This window comes from Schistocerca nitens, chromosome 3 (genome assembly GCF_023898315.1).
Source record: "Schistocerca nitens isolate TAMUIC-IGC-003100 chromosome 3, iqSchNite1.1, whole genome shotgun sequence".
Lineage (NCBI taxonomy): Eukaryota > Metazoa > Arthropoda > Insecta > Orthoptera > Acrididae > Schistocerca > Schistocerca nitens.
Genome location: NC_064616.1, coordinates 955,100,540 through 955,120,818, shown reverse-complemented (window position 1 = coordinate 955,120,818; position 20,279 = coordinate 955,100,540).

The window sequence follows — 20,279 nt, the reverse complement described above, 5'->3', positions numbered from 1 at the left end:
TGACTCTTCTAGAAACATGTGCTCTCTCAATTTTAACGGTAGACCATGTACATTATCCCTATACGATAGTGCAGTGTCTGTGTTGTTCGGAAGTACGATGCAATGTGCCATCGGACAGACATACACGTCCAAAGGAACTGGCACTGTGGCGACTACGGACGTTATGAAATACGTGAAATGTATTCACTTTTGCGAATATGGACAACCATCAGCTGTATAATGGAATGACGATAGTGAAAATTTGTGCCAAATTGGGACTCGAACCCGGTTTTTGCGTCTATCGTGAGCGGTTGCTTTACCATTAGGCTTCTCGAGCACAATGAACAGCAAGACCCAAACTTTCATGTGTCTACAACCTGTTCTCGTACTTTCATGATGAATATTCACGTACGTGAAAGATATTTTAATTGAGAGTCGTTTGCCCGGTGGCGACAGATAAATACGATATATCTCTGCCTGTGTTCTTCATAAGTACGATATGATGTTCCGTCTGATTAAAATGTCTCCCTGTACGGAAATACACATAATGAATGTTGTAGACACGTGGTTGACGAAATATGGAAGTTTGGGTCTGGCCTTAGCCTAATTGTAAGCAGGATATCCAGGTTCGTGTACCGGTATGACACAAATTTTCTGTGTCGTGATTCCAGTGTATGGCTTATGGTTGTCCATATTCACAACTGTGAATACATACATATACAGGCACCGGGCAAGCACCTATATGACGCTTTCATATTTACTAAATGAACCTGAGAGACAACGAGGCATTCTTCCTCGAATCTTCTCTGTTTCATCCATCAGTCATATGTTGCCAGTGTGACGACTAACGAGCAGTAATCAAGCAGAAGTTGAATGAAGTCCTAGAAAGCTATCTCCTTCTTATGTGGGCAGCAGATCCTAAAGATTCTTGCAATGAAGCTCAGTCTGACATTTGCATTTCGAATGATTAGTTTTATGAGGTCGTTCCACTTTTAAATCACCCCATACCCATAAACCAATATGTTTTCAGGATGTACCTGCTTTCCGTGATTGTTCTGCAATCTTGTAATCGTAAAGCTACGGCTCTATCCGTCTATTTATACGCAATACAATACTTTTGTTTATACTGAAGACCAATGGAAAACCTAGTTCAAAGTGTAAATCCTCTGCATGCCTTCCTGAAATTCGTCATAATTTTCTAGCATTGCGACTTCTTTATGTACAACAGCATCATCCGCGGATAGCCTCATAGAGTTTCCGACTGTCTATTAGGCCCCAGACCACATCTTCGGCCAGAAAGGAGTTTGAGGAGACTGAAACGGGTGCATGCCTTGGCTTGGACTGTCCAGAGATTGGGGTCCAGGAAAGGTGGCGGTCGAGGGTGACGCCAAGGTACTTGAGGGTGGGGGTGAGGTAAACATTAATAAAAGCGACAAACTGCAGGGAAGGATCCCTGATGAGAAATGGAGGAAAAAAGGCCATATGAACATGTGTCCGGAAATGTATGGTGTACATGCAACGACAACAAATCGTCATGGAACACAGTACAGAGCTGCATCGCATCCACGTCACAACAAATGTTCGAAGTGGCCTCCATGGTATCCAATGTACGCGATTGTCATTGCAGGACACACATGATCACACTTTGGCTTGCACCATGTAGGCGGGCCACTTTCCATTAGCTTGTACTAGGGTTCGTCTCAATATCATGTCGAATCCGGTCCTCAAAATCTAGTGTACAGACAGTCCGCGGGCTTCCTGCACGTTAACCTGTCTGAAAGAACCCATGGTCACACAAACACCCAAATAGGGCTTGAGATGTTGCGTGATGTGGTTAGTGTCTGCTGAGGGTACTTGTTTTGGTGTAACCGTGCTACCTCTCAACCGTTTCCATCTGCTTGGCCGTACAGAAACATCATCTCGGCTTGTTCCCGACATGAATACCGAACCATTCTGTTGCTTACAGTACGCTGCCCCAATCACATAGGCTGCAACAAACAAGGACACCGCACCTGGTAAGAGTCCCATCTACCATGGCAACGATGAATTTCCGAACACACACTCATCGGGCCAGTTTTCCTTCATTTCCAGTCCCTGTAGATTGTCGGTTTTGTTAATGTTCACTCTGTGTGCCGTATAGCTTCTGTAGCACTTCCTTCGGGTACTCTCGTAGTTACTCAGGTCGGAATTTTTGTCTCTGTTAAGTCTCTGTTAAGAACGGTATGTCGTATTCCATTTAAAAAGTACTTTTTGAGCCTGTCAAGTACCTAATTTAATGTTTGGTACGCACATAATTCTTCTTCATTACGCAACAGTGCGTAACGTGTTCTAGAAGTCAAGGAACTGAGCTCCAGTATGTACATGAAAACTTCTCGCACAGAAAGTCCCACCTTCTCGTCGTGTAGAGCCACGTCACAAATTATGACAACGCTTTCACTCCATTAATCCCCGTGTTCGGGTATGGCAGCAACAGCGAGACGTACTGTACACAACATCGGAAATTAGTTAGAACTAAACATTGCACACGGAGTACTGGATGTTGACAGGAATCGTGAATTATATAGGGACTTCATAGGCAGCCCTCGATGCAGTCAGACGGAGTTATTATTGCTGGTGTGCAATTATCAGAATTCCGTGTTTGCCCGCCGTGGCATGTGTAAGTACCCTGTGGTCACGTGCAACGAAATATATGTTTATTGGGGAGTGTCGTTTGTGTTGCAGAGACGTGTTCAAATGGCTCTGAGCATTATGGGACTTAACATCTGAGGTCATAAGTCCCCTAGACTTAGAACTGTTTAAACCTAACTAACCTAAGGACTCCACACACATTCATGAGGCAGGATTCGAACCTGCGACCGCAGGATGGTTTCTTTGACAGGGCACGGCCGATTTCCTTCCCCATCCTTCCACAACCCGAGCTTGCGCTCTGTCTCTAATGACCTCGTTGTCGTCGGGACGTTAAACAGTAATCTCCTCCTCTCTGCCACCGCAGCAGCATCGCCGTTCCGAAGTGAAGCGCCTAGAACCGCTCGGTCATATCGGCCGGCGCAGAGACGTGTCAACTGAACTGTTAGCAGAATGCCTTTTTCGAAGAGAAAAACCATGAAATTTAGTTTTGAATGGAACACCAAAATGACTACCTCTTACACTGTTCGGAAACGGATGATTAATAAAGTAAACAACACAATGAGTAGTGTATTGGCAAAAAGTATAATTAACGAAGTGTGTAAGCGAGTGATCGGAAACATTAATGGTTGCATAAAGTTTAAGCTTAATGATGGTTCTATTACCACAGTATCAGTAACAGCTGAAGGTCTTGTATTATGAAATGTGGGAGTATGAAATTTACCATTCAAAGTGCCGCTGGGAAAAAATAAGAGAAATGCTTCGTTTATACGGTACAGTTTATGGTATCAGAAAATCAATGTGGTCAGAAAACTTCGTCTGGCACGGTAAGCTGGATGGTATTAGAACAGCTGAAGTAGAATTACAAAAGCCCACATCCACATATATGATTGTATACAATCATAGGCCAAATGTTGTGTGTGGAAAACAACACCCTCATATGCTCCAATGTAATTCAGCAAAGCACCTGCCGCAAAATTGTGACCGTAGACACCCTGCTTAACTGCCTATCGGAAAAGTCAGTCAGAAGCGATGGTTTCTACAACGTTTTGGTCAAGGTGGTCTGACGCCACTGTACATCAGCGCCACGTTGTAGGAGAACTGTGAGTGAGGAAGTTACGGAATCCATCTACGACTATCAAGAAAACTGAACAATGAGCCATAGCACTCGGCCGGCTTCAGTGGCCGAGCGGTTCTAGGCGCTTAAGTTTCGAAACCCGCGACTGCTACAGTCGCAGGTTCGAATCCTGCCTCGGGCATGGATGTGTGTGATGTCCTTAGGTTAGGTTTAAGTAGTTCCAAGTTCTATTGGACTGATGACCTCAGATGTTAAGTTCAAAATGGTTCAAATGGCTCTGAGCCCTATGGGACTTAACTGCTGAGGTTATCAGTCCCCTAGAACTTAGAACTACTTAAACCTAACTAACCTAAGGACATCACACACATCCATGCCCGAGGCAGGATTCGAACCTGCGACTGTAGTGGTCGCGCTTTTCCAGACTGTAGCGCCTAGAGCCGCTCGGCCACTCCGGCTGACTAGGTGTTAAGTCCCATAGTGTTCAGAGCCATTATCACCATTTGATAACACTCTTTATAAAAGTAACTTAACCTACAAAGATGCTGACAGCGTCACTGTTGACACAGTGACGAAAACGTAATATAGTTGGGAGATTAAATCTCGTAGAAGGTAGGCGACCATGGTTATTTATAATGCAGTTCTGTATTGGAGTTGAACACCTGTGGCGGAACTCGAGAGAGTTGCGTGCTTCGAGAATTGTGATACAACTGTTGAATCGATAGGTGTTGCAGCAGTCGCAGAAGCCGGTCCAGCAGGAGGAAGAGGTGTTGACGGAACTCAAGGTGAATCCGCACCTTGAGATACGTGCCGCCCGCCGAATCCACTATTGGCCACACTCGCCTCATGCAGGTGTTTTCTGAGCACGCCCCCTCCATTGACCGCCTCCTTAAAATGCTACAAGGTAGAACCCTCCCATTCCCCTCCCCAGTCCATTCGCTGCCAGAGGTGCCTCCAATACAATGCGCACCTAGCAACGGAGTGCCGCCAGGCCCCTGTTTGCCCCCACTGCAAACAAGTGCACTTCCTCCAGCAGTGTCCCAACCTGAAGTCCCCGCCCCCATCCTGCAACACCTGTACCCTTCCCTACCCCACATACTCCCAGAAGTGCAAGGCCCAACCCCACCTCTACTTCCGAACTAATCATCCCCATACACCCCCTTGATGACCCCACCCCTCCTGGAAACTCCCTTCGCCCCCCTTCCGTACAGCTGAGAACATCATTTGCTTTGTGACCATTGTCCTCCTGAAAGTCCATCCCTTTCAATGTCCCCATACCCTCCAACATATCTTACGGACTGCCCATTCCGTTTTCTACCTCAATACCTTCGCCACCTACTTCCATAACCAGGTTCACTTTACCTTCTCCCATCTCGACACCCTAGTTTAAACCCCACCACGATGTGACAGCACCATATGTTGTTGAACAACATCCGCTCCCTCCCTACCAACAAGAATCTCCTGATGCACACACTCCTCACCCAACGTGTGTATGCCTTCCTCCTTACTGAAAACTTTCTCCAACCCACACGTTTCGTCAGCACATCGCCCTACCTCCTACACTGCTCTGACAATCCTCACCCGATAGCATGTGGCGGTGTCGCCATTGGCCACTATGGCCAGATCCCTGTTCGGCTACAACCCCTCCTTCCTGACTCCCCTGAACACCTCATCCTTAGCCTCTTCTTCCCTGGCCTTAACATTAACTTCGCCACCATCAATATCCGTCGTGCAGCCCCCATCCCACTTGACTTCCTCTCCCACAATGACCGTACCTTCTCCTCCTATGTGATTGCCGCCAACCTCAACATCCATAGTTGTTCCATTGCACAGCTCTGGCAGTGGCATCGGTTCCCCGCCTCCCTGCAATGTGATCTCCTTCCCCTTCCGCAACACACCCACCCAGAATCCAATACCACTGCCGATGTAGTCCTGCCCTCCCCCATCTTCCTTGGACGCATTACAGTGGACGTCCTAGACCCCAAACCGACTGTAATGCCTAACAGGCCACCCTCAATACCCAGGTCGTAAGCCACCCTCTCACCTACCACCACCCGGATAACTTCACCTATGCCACCTCCTTTCTCCAGCAGACCTTGTCTCAGGCAGTTCAGCCTCATGTACCCAGTACTGGCATTTATCTGCACTGTCCCAAGTTACCCCCACAGACCGACCTCATCCTCAGAGCATCCCATCGTCTCTACCATGCTTTCCTCCACACACGAGACTGGAACACACTCCAATGCCACTGGCAACTCCAGAGACACATTCGGAATTTGCTCACGGGCAAAAAACCCTGGGACTGGCTCCAGACCTGCACCCGCCTAAATGCTATCCTACCAATAAACTCGTCAAAGTACTGGTCAGCCTTCTACCACCTTACTGAATCTAAGCCCTCTCCGCAATATCCCCTCCTTCATAATGACCAATCTTTTCCCAAGAACCTCAGAAAGGCCAATCATTTCACTTCCTACCTTTCTGATATCCTGACAATCCCCGATGATCCTATATTCGATTACACCCTCTTCCATGATGTCTGTGTCTGGACTGACACCTCTGCCCCTCCACTCGCTCATAGCTGCCAGTACTTGGACAACATCCCACACAAAGATCTCAACAACCCCATAACCACTCAAGAAATCGTAACCACACTTCACACAAAACGCAACACCACTCCCGGTCATGACCGTGTCACCTACAACCATCTTTGCGAAGCCCCTGTTTCCCTCCTCAACATCCTGGCCACTCTCTATAAAGTGGCCCTGTCCACCGGCTACTACACAGACCTCCTAGATCGTGATGTTCCCCAAGCCCACCAAACTACTCTCTGACATCTCCTCATACCGTCCTATCAGCCTCACCTCGATCTTCAGCAATGTCTTGGAGTCCATCCTCACCCGACGAATCCACCAGCACCTCCACCTGTACTGCCTCCTCTGCCCCACCCAATGTGGCTTCTGACCCTCCTTCTCAGCTGATGACCTTCCACTTCAACTCACTCACCTCCTCGCTGTACAACTCAACTCCTGTTGCTCTGCCATCTTCCTCTCTCTCGACCTCAAATGTGCTTGTGACTGTGTATAGCATTCCAGTCTCCTCTTCAAGCTCCAAACCTTCGCCCTTGCTATTAATTACGTCCATCTGATCACCTCCTTCCTCTCTCATCGCCCTTCCTATGTTACCATCCACAACACCAATTCCCACACCTTCTACTCCTCTGCCAGTGTGCCCCAAGGTTCCATCCTCTCCCCTCTTCTCTACCTTCTCTATATGGCAGGCATGCCATCGCCCAAACCCCCCATCCACCTCCTCCAATGACAACACCTTCCTTGCTCTCGCCCCCAACCTTCAACGCTCCCTACGCCTTCTCTAATCCAATCTTGACCAGTTCATCGCTTGGTGCAATCAGTGGCTGCTAAAGGTCAATCCTTCCAAAACTCAGGCAATCATCGTAGGCAAAACCACCCCTTCCTTCCACCTTCTGGATTTCTATCTTACCATCTATGGCTGCCCCATTAACCTCACCCCCACCCTCAAGAACCTTGGCGTCACCCTCTACCGCCACCTTTCCTGGACGCCCATCTCTGGACAGTCCAATCCAAGGCATGGACCCGTTTCTGTCTCCTCAAACTCCTCTCTGGCCGAAGATGGGGTCTGGACCCCTCCACAAAACTCCACCCTTATAAGTCCTTCATCCGCCCCATCCTTTGTTGTGCCCACCCCACCTAAATTCCCGCCAACTACTATAAGTCCCCTCAAATATTTGAATGCCATGCGTTCCACCTCGCCTATCGCATCTGTCGCCATACCCCACGCAGATCTCTTATGACCTGATTCCTTTCCTGCACCTCCTCTTTTTCCTCAAATGGATATGGATCCTTTACACCTCCTGCAAGCTTTATCCTCTGCACCCGCTTGGCATCCTCTCCCACCCAAATTAGCTGCCACGCCTGTACACTTTCATCTCACCTGCTTTCCGTCTTCACACTCTCAACACCCTTGTCTGAGGTGGCTTCCACGAACTCCCCCTTCCTGATGATGTCCCCATTCATTACATATACTCCTCCTATCAGATCTAATAATCCCCTTCTTTTCCTTCCCCTTTCCCTGCAGTGCTCCCTGTCTCCCTCCTCCAACTCCTTTCTCCCTCCCACCTCCTTGCTCCCAGTTTCCCAGTCACTCCCCCCTCCCCGGACTTCCCCACATAACTCTACCCTCTAGCATTCCCTCTCCCCTCCCCTCTCCCTTCCTATCTCCCATTGGCTACTTCCCCCCTCCTTACCCCCTGCCCGTCCCCTGTACCCAGTGGCATCCCCCCCCCCTTCTCATCAATGTACTCAGTGTGCCGAAGATCATCACCAATGTGTTACAGTGTTCTCTTCACCCACATGCATCAGTGTTCTTCTGCGGTGGGCTCCTCCGTTCCAGTGTGAAACTGTTTGTCTACGTTTGTGTGCACTGCTGAACTTACTTGTACAACCAGTACCTTCCATGAATGCCCTCAGTTCATTTCATATGTGTGTGTCCTATGTTAACCATTCATGTATGTCTGTTTTCTTGACTCCGTGATTTCTATCTGTTATTCTGTGGCCAAAGAGCGGCGCAGATAGGCCCCTGCCAGCGTGCCTTTTGTAAGGTATTAAAATAACAATAAAGGAAAAGGATGGAATTGAACAGGTAGCTTCAGGAAAGTCATAGAGTCAGTGAAAAATCGCTTTATTACTCATAAGGCTCATTTCACGCGTTTCGGATTTATTTCCGTCAGATATCGGTTACTTCAACGTAATGCATCGATTTATATGCCAAACAATTCTCATTATTTTAAGCATAAACATTCACACTTGACCTTTATAATATTTGCACTTGAGGCTTGGCGTAATAAGGAACTCAGCGCTTCCTGTTAAATGCAATTCTGACCTGACATGAACTTTTCTTCGGAATATGTATAGGAGTTCAGCTTCCCTAACAGCCTAGCGTGGCATGAAGAATATACATTTATTGAAAAAAGCCCAACATGTAGACAGAATTATGTGGCCTACACGAAAGATGGTAGACGTTTTTCTACATCTGAAAGGTGTTGTCTATTCAAATTTCGCGCGAGTCGCAAAAGACAGGCACTAGTAGCGCCACTGTGATGATGCAAATCAAGTCGGCTTTAAATACACGCTGTAACGGTCGTGAGCAATAGTTACTTTTGAGATTGGAGGTGCTACCGAGGAGGGCGACCATCGTGTTCAGTGTGGGGCCATGGCACATTGTACACCGTCTGCAGCAGCAATTTGAGCAGCAGTTGGCACCAACAAGACACAAAGAACTGTTAAAAATTGGTTACTCCTAGGACAGCTCCATGCCAGACGCCCTGTAGCGTACATTCCACTGAGCCCAAATCACTACCATTTGTGGTGTCAAGCGAGAATTCATTGGAGGGAGTGGTGGAGGTCTGTTGTGTGTTTTGATGACATTTGGTTTTGCTCGGTGCCAGTGCTGATTGTTTGTTGTTTAGAAGGAGGCCAGTTAAGGGCTTGCAACCAGCTTGTCTACGTGCTAGACACGCTGGACTTACATCTAAAGTTATGGTCTGGGGTGGGATTTCGTAAGGTAACGGGAGCACTTTCATGATTCTCTAATGCCACGTGACTGCAAATTTGTACGTCAGTCAGTCGATTTGACCTGTTGGACTGCCGTTCATGAACCACATTCCACATTCCAGGAGGTGTTTTCTAACAGAATTCCCCTCGTTAACATACCGCTGTAGTAATCCAACACGCTCTACAGGGTGTCGACGTGTTGCCTTGGCGGGCTCGATGACCTTCTATCTCCGAGCACCTATGGGACATAATCGAACGACAACTCCAGCGTCATCACCAAACAGAGTTTATCGTCCCTGTATTGACTGAAAAAGTTCATCAGGCATGGAAGTCCATCCCACAAACTGTCATCCGGCACCTGTGCAATACAATGAATGTACGTTTGCATGCTTGCATTCTACATTCTGCTGGTTACAGGGATTGTTAATGTTCCTGTATTTCACATGTTCCACTGTATGTCTTACCCCTTAATTGTGATTCGCAATGTTAATCAGTTGAATATGTCAAGTAGACAAATTTATTCCGGAAGTTTCACTATTATAAATTAATTACTTTTTGACTGTGCTAATTTTTTCCGCGGGTGTATTTGCATTACGCTGAAGTAACAGATACATGATGATGGAAATAAATCGTAAACGCGTCAAGGCAGAAGTAGGAGTAATGAAGTCAGTTTTCACCGATCGCGTAACTTTTCTGAAACGGCCTTTTCAGCTCCAATTCAGTACTACATTATAACACATCAAAATGTGTCTATCGAAGTAGACGAGTGTGTTGATATGACAGAAACCACTAGTGACACTACCGCCGAAGAGCAAGGGAACGGAATAGAGAATGTCATAGCAGAAAATAACAGTAAAACAATGGACGAGGAGGCTGTTCAGTTTCAGTGACAATGCACAGGATGAGAAACATCAGAATGCGACTACAGAACTGGAACAGAATGAGGGAGTGGTAGCAAGTGTTGAGGCAAGCAAAGAACAATTGAAAAAAAAAGGTGACAACAGCTATTCTCGAAGTGCTGAAACTAATGCGAGAACGAATTTTGAACTGAAGAAGGCAAGATGCTGCACAAAGATGTTGGAAATGCTTACAGTTGTGAATCCCCACCGACAATGCAACATCCTTTAAAATAGTTACAAATAGTTATTACGAAAGTGCAAAGCGTTCAAAACATAAAAGGCAATCAGTAAAGAGACTGAGAAATGAAATGCAATCTCCTGCCTCGAATACCAAAAGTATAAAAGGAAAGATAAGGCCGATGAAATCGTGCCTATCTGTGTCCTGGATCTCACAGAATTCCCTGATCACCGACAAACGGCTCAGGAGCGAAACGTATTGTAGGCAGATGACCCACCTAACCCGTCGGATGAAGCCTAACTACTACTGTGCAAATAGAAAGTAATGATAAGCAGCCGCAGAATGACAGAGACTATGGAGTAACTTGTGTCCCAGAAGGAAGTTCTGAACTGGGAGTGGAACTGAAAATTTACATCGTGACTGACAAATCGCTTCATATATGAACGCCGGTATAGTTACTACGAATCTAACGTTCAATATCTCAGGTATTACCCCATCGGCCAAATGAAATTTTAGGTAAATTCTTAAAAAGTAATGATGTCGATGTCGCATTCCTGCAAGAAGTAGTTTCTCAAGACTTCTCTCTTACAGCCGCATGTAACACGTACAATAACGTGGGAGTATACGGACGCGGTTGTGCAGTCTTAACAAAGAGAGGTCTGGATAAGAGTCACTTGAATTTTACCCTGACGGACGGATGATAAATGGAGTCATCGGTGATATTAATCTAGTAAATGTGTATGTTCCGACCGGATTGAACAAGAAAGGGGCTTGACAAATTCACCACTCAGCGTGACTGATCACCAAGCAATTCTAATTAAAGTCAAAGGAACAGTGAAATACTTCACCACCCAGACTTCACTAAGCCTCTTCGTTCAATGGTGTATGGACTTGGGTATAGAACTGCTGTAGAATTATTTTATTCTCTTTATTACTTTTTAAGAATTTACCTAAAATTTCCCATTTGGACGATGTTATAATACCTAAGATGTTGAACGTTAGATTCACAGTAACTATACCGGCGTTCATATAGGAAGCGATTTGTCAGTCAGGATGTAAATTTCCAGTTCCACTCCCAGTTCAGAACTTCTTTCTGCGACACAAGTTACTCCATGGTCTCTATCATTCTGGGGCTGCTTGTCATTACTTCCTATTGCACAGTAATAGTTGGGCTTCATCCGACTGGTCATCTGCGTAGAATACGTTTCGCTCCTGAGCCGTTTGTCGGTGATCATGGAATTTTGTGAGATGCAGCACACAGATAGGCACTATTTCATCGGCCTTATCTTTCCTTTCATGCATTTGGTATTCTAGACAGGAGATGGCATTTCATTCCTCAACGTCCTTACTGATTGCCTCTTATGTTTTGCCGGCCGCGGTGGTCTAGCGGTTCTGGCGCTGCAGTCCGGAACCGCGGGACTGCTACGGTCGCAGGTTCGAATCCTGCCTCGGGCATGGGTGTGTGTGATGTCCTTAGGTTAGTTAGGTTTAAGTAGTTCTAAGTTCTAGGGGACTTATGACCTAAGATGTTGAGTCCCATAGTGCTCAGAGCCATTTGAACCATTTGAACCTTTTATGTTTTGAACGCTTTGCACTTCCGTAATAACTGAAGGAGAGGAAGGGGTTCACTAAATTATAGGTTTTGCTAGTAGATCCTTACCTACATCAAAAAGGAATTATTTATTTCAGAACAGGAGGCTTTGGCTATTACATTTGGTCTGCAAATCTTTCATCAGTATTTGCTGCGGCACAAAGTGATTGTGTAGAGTGATCATATACGATTAAATAGGTGGCAGTGTGACATTGAGATTAAGTATATTAAGTGCTCTGAAAATGTAGTTTCTGATACATTATTTAGATGTACAGAAGAAGGGGGTGAGAATGAGCATCGATTATTGTAGAAAGAGGGAGTGCATATTTTTGATACAATGATCAAAGTACATGAAGAAAGTCAACTGAAGAGGGTTTGTAAAGAACTAAGGCGAGAACAGGCTATGAACGAGTTAGTTAAAAGCTATTTGGGAAACCCAGAATATCCCAAAGTAGCAGAATATTGTAAACTGCATAAGCGCATCTTGTTTAGGAGGAGAAAGAACACTGAAATCCAGTGGAAAATTGGTTTTCCTGAGCAACGTGTGAATTTGTTAATAGGCTATGTACACAAAAGGTTTGGTCGCAAAGGGACAAGGAAATGAATCGCCAAGTTAAGTGAGACCGTTATCTTTAACATGTGGAGGCGTGTACAGAAAAGAGTAGAGATGTGTAATAGCTCCCAGAAAGTTAGGGCAGCTAATATGATAATGCAGCGTCAAACGTATAGTGTGGAACCACAAAATGAACCTTATCTAGTAGTTGTTGACCTGTTTGGTCCTTGATCTGTATCCAGAGGAGTGTGTGGATATGTTTTGTGCTAGTTCATGGGTTTACCACATTTATAAATTTGTATCGTATGAGGAAAGCAAATGCAAAAGTATTAATAAGTAATTTTACGGTTGCTTGTTGAGTATCTATGTAGATATATATGTAAACTGCGAAAGGACCACTTAATTATAGTGGGAGTATCAAAAGCCATATTATGAGTTAATGGCCCACAGTTTATTTTAAAATGGTTCAGCCAGTGTTTAGGAAGTAAAAGTATTGAATATATTAAAATTTCAGCATACTTTCCCGAAAGAGATACGTGTGTGCGTATTTTGAAAGAGCTTAACGGGTTGTATAGGACCTATTTCCGTAGAAACCATATGGGTGGGTCTAAGATTTAGAGTATTTTGAGGAGGTAATCGATCATCTGAAACACGGAGGACCACGTTATGCCCCGCCCTATGTGAGTTAAGGTGTGGAAGAAGATCTAATAATTCACCTACTGCACAAGGGATAGGTCAGTATGGACCTATGGTTGACGCCATATGGAGGTTTGGGTCTGGCCGTGAGTGCACGGATAGCCAAATAGTGGCAGCACGGTAGCTCGGTGGCTCATCACGTTCGGTCAGAAAGCTAAAAAAAAAAAATAATAATAAATAAATAAATAATAAAAAAAAGTGAGTTAAGGGATCGACAACGAACTTCAGATGATGTCATGTGACGTCCGCTACGACCAGATACAATGAACAATAATGAACAAAGTGAAAAAAAAAGGTAAGGCGACAGCTCGCGATAAGCAGGAAATCTCGGTTCGAGTCCCGGTTTGGCACAAATTTTCATCGTCGTCATTCCATTCTACAGCTGATTGTAGTCATTACTCGTAGTTGCCAACTCATATGATGCGCTTTTCGTAACGGCTGTGGTCACCGCAGTGCAATGTCATCAGAGTAACACAGGCACTGCAGTATTGTAGTAATTTATTGTTTAAATAGGTGGAATTTCCGGAGATTGCCGATATTGCATTGGGAAAAAGGGAAAAATGGCTACAGAAAATATTACGGGAAAGGCAGTTTGAGAGAAACAGATGACATAATGCTAGAGCACATGCCACTTGTTTTCGCATAGGCGATTTGGTTTTAGTTAAAACTAGGGAAAAGTCGAGGAAGATCACGTCAGAAACAATGATATTTACAGTTTAGTACATGGGTCCTTCAAGGGTAGCAGAAAAGCCACATCTAAATGCTTACATACTGGAAAACTGGAAGTCTGGGAAACCTTTGGCAATAAGACACATTCGTGACCTCAAGAGATATTTATAGTAACAGTAGGAGTAAAATGAGGTAGTTTGCCTGCGGACGTTGGTAGACACACCACTTGCCAAAAGTTGCCTTCCCTGTCTGGAGTGTACATCCTTATTTGCTGGTGCACTCTATCCTAATTCTTTCCTATGCACATTCTACTCGCACTGTGCTCTTCAGTTTTTGTTTTGCTCTTTTGTATCGAGGATCTATCCTATTTTATTGGCCACAACTTCTGCGAATTAGATGATTTGGAAAAGGAAACTCTGGTACAGTTATACACTTGTAACACCTTCCGTCTCTTGCATAAAAAGTCTTGGAATTTAGGGCAAGATATAATTTTGTTGTTGCATAATTTTATATGCTTATGGTTCAATGTTCTCTATGGAAGTTGAATTTGGAAGCAAAAAGGTTCTCCTACCCAATCTGTGTATAAATTAGAGTCAACTGTGGAGTTTGATAAATTGAATGGGTACTTTGGAGATGGGAGGTTAATGATGGGCAACAGTAACAATATTGAAGGAAGTGAAGTGAAGTCTGTATAAGTGAAAGTCAGTGGTTATTGAGTACAGGCAGTAGGGAGTCAAGCTGTTGTTTTTGTAGGTAGTAATGGACACGAAGGGGTGCTTACTCGAATGAAGAGCTGGAAGTTCAAAACAAACAGACCGCGGTTCCTGTGTCTTGTGTTGTGGTTGAAATGGTAATCCACTAAAGGGTGATAAATTTAAGGAAGTAAAAGATGTTTATGTGGCGGAAAAATGTGTTAATGATGTTGCAATAGCTGAATCTGTAAGCGGTGAAATGTAGCTTAATGAGGTAAGTTCTGATGCATTTGGTGTTCTGTTGGCAGAGGAGCCAACAACGTGTTAGGAGTGTAGGCCGAAATGCACGCGTCTTAGCTCACGCAGGCTGGCGTGAGGAGGGAAGAACTATACTGACATGAGGTCTGGAACATGACAAGGAATTAGAATTCAGAAAGCGGACGTAATTAGTTTGATACTTAACTTTAATTCATTAATGATGAACGTCGCTCTTGACGGTACACGAGTCACAATATTATCTGTTCAGAATACATTCTTGAATATAGTGATTGAATATGGCGCCTTGCTAGGTCGTAGCAAATGACGTAGCTGAAGGCGATGCTAAACTGTCGTCTCTGAAAATGAGAGCGTATGTAGACAGTGAACCATCGCTAGCAAAGTCTGCTGTACAACTGGGGCGAGTGCTAGGGAGTCTCTCTAGACTACACTTGCCGTGTGGCGGCGCTCGGTCTGCAATCACTGATAGTGGCGACACGCGGGTCCGACGTATACTAACGGACCGCGGCCGATTTAAAGGCTACCACCTAGCAAGTGTGGTGTCTGGCGGTCACAACACATTTGGTATGAATGTGTTAAGCAAGCCTATGTATTCTTTTGAACATGTAAAAGTGAGATGGAGAGAGAATTGGATTCTAATAATTGGATAGCCAGGGAGAAATAGATTCTTAAATGGTTTCTTGTAAATTGTAAGTTAAGTAATGCTGAAGGTTTCAGGGAGATAACAAAAGAAAAGAAGCTGTTGGCGTAAATATGTCAGTGGGCATTGCATTCTTTGCAATGCTAGGTAACTGACGATTATCAAGTGCTCGATTTATTGACAATACTACTTCAATTTCTTTTCTTGTTGTCAGTCTTCCTCCTCTGTCATTCTGAATTTTGGTCTATCATCTTTAACTTTTTTCACTTCTGTAGCAAAGTAGAAGCTGCAGTGTTACTGTCATATTGAAGGTTATAAACAGATAGAAATGTTTAATTGTGGATGGAAAGTTAATGTACTTTGAAATGGTTACAGAACGGAGTTGTGGAAATGAAGTGATTATTGATGATTTGAGGTAAATTGGGATAGTGAGAGATGTTGGACTAATGAAAAGTGAGCAGTAGGCATTGAATTGACTATGTCAAGTTTACTGAAGGTGACATATGAAGGAACATATAAGTGAATGAAGACTAATGAGAAATAAGGTGTTTTCTTGCAATCAGGGGTGTGTTGTTATGATTAAAAGCAAATAATGATGAAGTAAGATGACTTATAGTAAGGAGATGTTGAGTTGTTCCGATGATAAATGGATAACAGATTTTTGTAACATAGAAAAATATCGGATGTGACTATTGGCATTAAGTAGTTATATGGTGATGTAAGGAATCTAATGACGTTTGGTAAGGAGAATACTAATACTGACATTAGCTAAATTCCTATGGAAAAGAGTTGGAAAGAAAAAAAAGTGAAACAAAAAAATGTATATAGGTTTTTAGAACTTGAATATAATCGATGTATTTATTAAGCCAAAACGGTATGGTGAAGATAGCGAGAGACCTTATGTTTTCACTATGTATTTATACCACGTGAGTGACTGTACGTAATTTGCAATGAAGGAACTTGTATAAGCTATAGTAACTATGTTATGATATGTTGTAAATACAGTAAAGATTAATTTGTACTAGACGTAAGTCCATTTTCAAAGAACTTTAATCTTTACTCAAATATTTCAGTTAGCTAAGTAAATAAACAAAGTGGAATCATAAGCTATCGTTGTTTGGTGATGTTTTGAAATTATTTAAGTTTCGAAATTATTTCGACTAAATTACTTATGGTTTCAAGTAAATTTAACTGGGTGATACTTCATCACACTAATTGGAGTAAAGTCTCTGTTAATTTAGTTACTTAGAAAATGAAATTTAAGAAACGTATGTAACAATGATTCATTTTAGGAAGATGTAACTGTTATTTGTAGGCTTAGACGAAACTCTGTTTTCGGGAACTATGGACTTCTAAGTCAAGCGTGGACTGTAGTTAAAGGTCAACTGTTAGAGACGCAACATTCTTGGGTACCCTACATATATGAGAAACGAGTGTAAAAAATGGTGACGCTAATGAAGTGCCAACTTTAAGGTAGGGGAGAATTTAATTCGTGTAAAACAAAGAGACACCGTCTATAGCGAAAAAGGAAAAAAAATATAAATACTGTTAAATGCAGAGGAAATAAAAGTTTCATTACTGTGTGAAAAATATAATTTTTTTTTATTAAATGCTATTGTGATGCATTTGGAAGGAATATAACTTTGTCAAATCGTAAGCTTGGTTAGTCTCAGAACTACGAAGTCTGAAGTGAAGGAACTGAAATGTAATTTAGTATATTTTCGTTGTAGAATTGGCCCATTGTTTGAGTTGACTTATTAAATATTTTTATTTGCAGGACAAATTTTTCATAATTAAAGGCGATGTCATTCATACAGCGCCTTACCTGTACCTATTGAAATCGGGGATAACAGTGCTGAAGAGACGTGCAGTATGAGTCACGCACATGACATGTGGCGCCTGTTGCCCGAGTGTACTTAAGTTATATCTGACCTCGTAGAGGTCACTAGTTGACGGACACTGCTTGAGCTGCAGTAAGAATACTGCCATTTTTATATACGGTTCTCTTTCATTTTCTAAATATTTATCAATTACTTTATAGGTGTGCTTAGTTGTCAGATAGAATGAAGGTGTAAGTATGAAATAATGTTTTATGTAGAATTTTTATGCTATACACTGATTAAGTTGTCTCGTGAGGTTTGTTCGGGAAAGACGTGTGTGTTATAAGTCATTCGTAGCGAGGAATCTGTTATAAACTATTTCGTCAGTTGATGGTTCTTGGGAAATGAGATGACGATTTCGTGAAAGCGGTTTTGTTAAGAGGTAGTTCATTTTACATTTGTGGGTTTTCAAAACTTATTCATGTTAATTTACTGTCCTGATTCAGTGACAAATTGTTATTGACCCTGTTTATGCGCGCGACTGAGCGGGCTTGGTGCTGTTTTGCGAATGACTGTGATATTACTGTAACAATCCGAAACTAGCATATTCGCACGTCTTTACTGTGATATGCCGATACCAAAATATTTCAGACGTGTCGTACAGTGTTGAAGAGAGTTCGATTTAATGCCCGATGTGAAATTCACAAATTTTACTGATATTTAAATAACGAAATTCCTCGTGTTGCTTCGCTTACTCGGGAACGTGAACATTTTGTTACGTGAGACTGATTATAGCAACATTCCAGCGAGCAATTCTTAAAAAAAAAAAAAGTCAATCCGTTTGGAAACGTTCTGGGAGGGATAATTAATAAATACCATAACCTAGCTACGATTATGAATGATGTGTGTGTGTGGACTTTTCAGACTCTGTACAGCTTAGAGAAAGCTTAAGGTAATAGAGTGAAATTTTACCGACATAAATGTAGTTTCATTTAATTGTTAGTAATCTTCCACCGACCAAACAGTTTTTAGTGCGACTAGTGGTTACAAGGTGGACAGCTGTTTTTCTATGCTTTTTTCGACTGAGAACTGCGTTTCAGTGACTTCTATGAGGGGTGCGTGTGACAAGAGATTCACCAAAAAATGAGTGGAACTTTATTCACAGCAGCTCCGCACCGCGCCGCCGCGGCGGGTTGGATGGGGAGCAGCTGTCGATGTCAGGAACAGCAAATAACACTGGTTAACGAATCACATACAGTTCAACATTCATCCTCTTGTGGAATGTGAAGAAGTAAAAATACTAGGCATTCGGTTTAGAAGAATAATAGATGAGTTCCTGTACGAGAACGCAAAATAAATTTTATATAAGAACAGCGTACTCTTGATACGCTTCCAGCAAAAACAATCTAACATAAAATTATGTGTCGAATGGGATAGTACGTACTCGCCTTCCAGGGCGTCTTATATGTCACTGATACTTTGGTTGGAAAACGAAGTTCTTACCCGGATAAAAACTACAACAGTGTGGGTCCAGCGAACAGTTAACGCCCCCAGCGAAAGAAGTGGGGCTTGATCTGGTATGCTTCGAGTACAAGTCAACAAAACTCCTTGTGAAATATATACTTCATATTGTCATGGTCCCTATGGATGCAGTAAGTAAGCATGGAGCACGTCTGAAGAAGTTGATCCACACAGACAAATACCAAGGAATAGATACACATCTATTAAATATGTTCAGCAGGCTGTCGATAAAACAGAAACAGAAAGCAATCATAATACAAAGAGCTTTACCGAGATGTTATTATCAAATAAGCGTGCAACGTCGCACATGCAATTTAAAATAATAGGTGCGCACTGAAAGAAGGTGACTGCCAAACGATTCTACTGCTGCCAACATACATTACACATTAAGGACCACGGAGATAAGATACGAGAAATTAGGGCTTATACGGAGGCATACAGATATTCTTTTTTCCTCGCTCTGTTTGCGAATGGAACAGGAAAGGATATGACAAGCATTGGTACAGGGTACCCACCACTCGCACCGAACGGTGGCTAAGCAGAATATAGCTCTGGACGTCCGCTATGATGCATACAATCTTTTATTCACCGCCGACCGACAGCGCAGGACCCACCCGGAACAGAACTCATACTGCCAATAGCACCATAACTGAGAGTTCTACACACACAGACTGGATTGCTGTTCAAAACTGTAGACGTTTGCAAGTGGACAATACAACGATGTGCAAGTCTTCAACATGAGCAACAACAGTCTATCGAACAGACAGCTGCTTTACTCAGATATTCAACCCTTTCTGTGAAAGAAAGTGAGGACATTAACTTCGTCAATATGTATTTACATCTCATATGTAATAAGAAATAATGAAAGAACAGACAAATAGTCCCTAGGCAACCTAACGAAGAAAGTGGAAATTATTAACAAATCCGAAACTGGGATCAAAATTCAAACCATAGACATACGAAGTGACAAAGAACCATGAACAAAGAAAAACATCGGTGACTAAGTTTGAGAAATATTAAGGTCTTATTCGCTATCCAGCTCGTTGACAAATTATTTGGTAAAACTGCAGTGGCGGTCGGTCGATGCAGCTTGCTCAATTCTGCTAATGAGTGAGAACCGTAGTTCGCACAAAACTCTGAAAGCGACAGGGGAGACCACAAAGCATTCAGAGGTTTTTTTACGACTTACACATGTCAAGGAGCCACCTGAGAGGGCCTCTGTCTATCAAGCAAAGACGGGGTTCGCGGGATTCGGCACGTTTTGGTCGTGTAGACGGCTAACGGTGGTAGTTTCAAGTGCTGGCTGCCTCCTAATAATTTATGATGTGTGAGTACAAGTCTTGGAATGTCTGGGCCTACGCAATGGGAAAAAAGCCTCACGGAGCTCCGTTCACGTTGGTGAGGCTTCGGGAAATTCAGAAGTGTATAAACAACGCTTGATTCTCCCATCACCTACCGACGTCACATGGGAAATTAT